This window comes from Mesoplodon densirostris, unplaced genomic scaffold (genome assembly GCF_025265405.1).
Source record: "Mesoplodon densirostris isolate mMesDen1 unplaced genomic scaffold, mMesDen1 primary haplotype scaffold_37, whole genome shotgun sequence".
Lineage (NCBI taxonomy): Eukaryota > Metazoa > Chordata > Mammalia > Artiodactyla > Ziphiidae > Mesoplodon > Mesoplodon densirostris.
In genome coordinates this window covers 1,754,579-1,757,986 of record NW_026778196.1, presented here as the reverse complement: position 1 = coordinate 1,757,986, position 3,408 = coordinate 1,754,579, and positions in this window count along the sequence as shown.

Genomic DNA, 3,408 nt, shown 5'->3' with positions numbered 1-3,408 from the left:
ACAATGCTCCATGAAATTTTCATTACAATGCTCTTTGACCCTTGTCATCACAATGCTCTATGCCTTTCGCAGCACAATGCTCCATGACCCTTGTCATCACAATGCTCCATGCGCTTGTCAGCACAATGCTCCATGACACATGTCATCACAATGCACCATGCGCTTGTCATCACAGTGCTCCACAACATTGTCATCACAATGCTCCATAAAATTTGTCATCACAATGCTCCATGCACTTCTCATCAAAATGCTCTCTCACCACTGATATCTCAATGCTACATCACTATTTGTCACAATACTCCCTCATCCCTGTCATCACAATGTTCCATGACTCCTGTCATCACAATGCTACATGCACTTATCATCACAATGTTCGATGATCCCTGAAATCACAATGTTCCATAACACCTGTCATCAAAATGTTCCATGACACTTTTCATCAAATTGCTCCATGACCCTGTCATCAGAATGCTCCCTGCCCTTCTCATCACAATGCACAACGCCCTTGCCATCAAATGCTCCATGACCTTTGTCATCACAAAGCTCCATGACCCTTGGCATCACAATGCTCCATGTCATTGTCATCACAATGCTCCTTGAACGCTCTCATCACATTGCTCCATGCCCTTGTCTTCACATAGCTCCATGACACATGTCATCAGAATGCTCCATGGCCTTCTCATCACAATGCTCCAAGCCCTTGCCATCACAATGCTCCATTACCCCTGTCATAACAATGCTCCATGACCCCTGCCATCACGATGTTCCATGGCCTTGTCATCACAAAGCTCCTTGACCCTTGTCATCACAATGATCCTTGCCCCTTTTCATCTGAATGATCCATGAACCCTGTCATCACAATGCACTATACCCATCATCATAATGCTTCATGCTATTGTCATAACAACGAAATCAAAATGTTCCATGACCTCTGTCATAACAATGCTCCAAACCCTTGTGATCACAATATTCCATAACACTTGTCATCACAATGCCCCGGATGCTCGTCATCACAATTATCCATGGTCTTCTCATCACAATGCTCCATGACCTTCGTCATCACAATGCTCAATACACTTGTCATCAACATGCTCCCTGACACTTGTTGTCTGTATGCTCCTTGAACCCTCTCATGACAAGGCTCCATGCCATTTTCATCACAATGATCCATGCCCTTTTCATCACAATGCTCCAAGTCCCATGTAATCACAATGGTCCATGCCATTGTCATCACAATGCTCAATGACGCATGCATTCAGAATGCTCCTTGTTCTTCTCCTCACAATGCTCCCTGCTCTTGTCTTCACAATGTTCCAAGACCCTTGTAATCACAATGCTCCATTCCCCTTTTAATCAGTATGCTCCATGAGACTTGTCATCACAAGGCTCCATGGTTTTGTCATCACAATGCTCCAGGACCTTGTCATCACAATGCTTCACGACCTTGTCATCAAAATTTTCAATGGCCCTTGTCATCATAATGCTCCAAACCCTAATCATCACAATGCTCCATTATATTTGTCATCACAATCCTCCATTACATTTGGTATCACAAAGCTCCATGCCATTGTCATCGCCATGGACCATGACATATGTCATCACAATGCTCCCTGACACATGTCTTCACAATACTCCATGACCTTATCATCACAATGCTCCATGCCCTTGTCATCACAATGCACCATGCCCATTCTCATCACAATAATCTATGAAACTTGTCAGACCAATGCTCCATGCCACTGTCATCACAATGCTCCATGCCCTTGTCATCACAATGCTCCATGAACCCTGTCATCACAATTCTCCGTGACTCCAGTCATCACAATGCTTCATAACGTTTGTCATCACAATGGTCCATGCCCGCGTCATCACAAGGCTCTGTGACCTTTGTAACCACAATGCTCCATGAACTTTTCATCACAATTCTCTGAGAAACTTGTCATCACAATGCCCCATGTCTTTGTCAGAACAATGCTCCATGACCATTGTCATCACAGTGTGCCACGCGCATTTCATCACAACGTTCCAAACCTTGTCATTGCAATGCTCCATAAACCTTGTAATCACAATTGTCCATGCACTTCTCATCAAAATGCTCTCTCACCAGAGATATCACAATGTTTCATCACTAGTCATCACAATACACCCTCATCCATGTAATCACAATGTTCCATGACCCTGTCATCACAATGCTACATCCACTTATCATCACAATGTTCCATGACCCCTGCCATCACAATGTTCCATAAGCCCTGTCATCAAAATGCTCCATGACCCTTTCCATCCCAAAGCCCCAAGACCCCTGACATCACAATGTTCTGTAACCCCTGCCATCAAAATGTTCCATTACACTTTTTATCAAATTGCTGCATGACCCAGTCATCAAAATGCTCCATGCCCTTCTCATCAAAATGCTCCATGACTTGTCATCACAAAGCTCCAAGACCCTTGGCATCACAATGCTCCATGTCATTGTCATCACAATGCTCCATGAACCCTCTCATCACATTGCTCCATGCCCTTGTCATCACAAAGCTCCATGACACTTGTCATCACAATGCTCGATGCCCTTCTCATCACAATGCTCCATGCCCTTGTCATTACAGTCCTGCATGACACATGTATCACAGTGTTCCGTGCCCTTGTCATCACAATGTTCCATGCCCACTCTCATCACAATAATCCATGAAACATTTCAGACCATAGTTCCATACCCTTCTCATCACAATGCTCCATTACCCCTGTCATAACAATGCACCATGACACCTCACATCACAATGATCCACGGCCTAGTCATCACAAGGTTCCATGATAATTCTCATCACAATGCTCAAGACCCCTGATATCACAATGCTCCATGCCCTTATCATCACAAAGCTCCATGACGCATGTCATCAGAATGTTCCATGGCCTTCTCATCACAATGCTCCATGCCCTTGTCATCACAATGCTCCAAGACCCTTGCCATCACAATGCTCCATGCCCCATTTCATCTCAATGCTCCATGAAATCTGTCATCACAATGCTCTAAGACCCTTGTAATCACAATGCTCCATGCCTCTTTTCATCTCAATTCTCCATGAACCCTGTCATCACAATGCACCATGCCCATCATCATAATGCTTCAGACTATTGTCATCACAATGAAATCAATATTCTGCATGACCTCTGTCATCATAATGCTCCAAACCCTTGTGATCACAATGCTGCATAACACGTATCATCAAAACACCCCATGACGCTCATCATCACAAATATCCATGGTCTTCTCATCACAATGCTCCATGATCTTTGTCATCACAATGCTCAATACACATGGCATCACAATGCTAGCTGACCCTTGTCGTCTGTATGCTCCTTGAACCCTGTCATGACAAGTTTCCATGCATTTTTCATCACAATGATCCA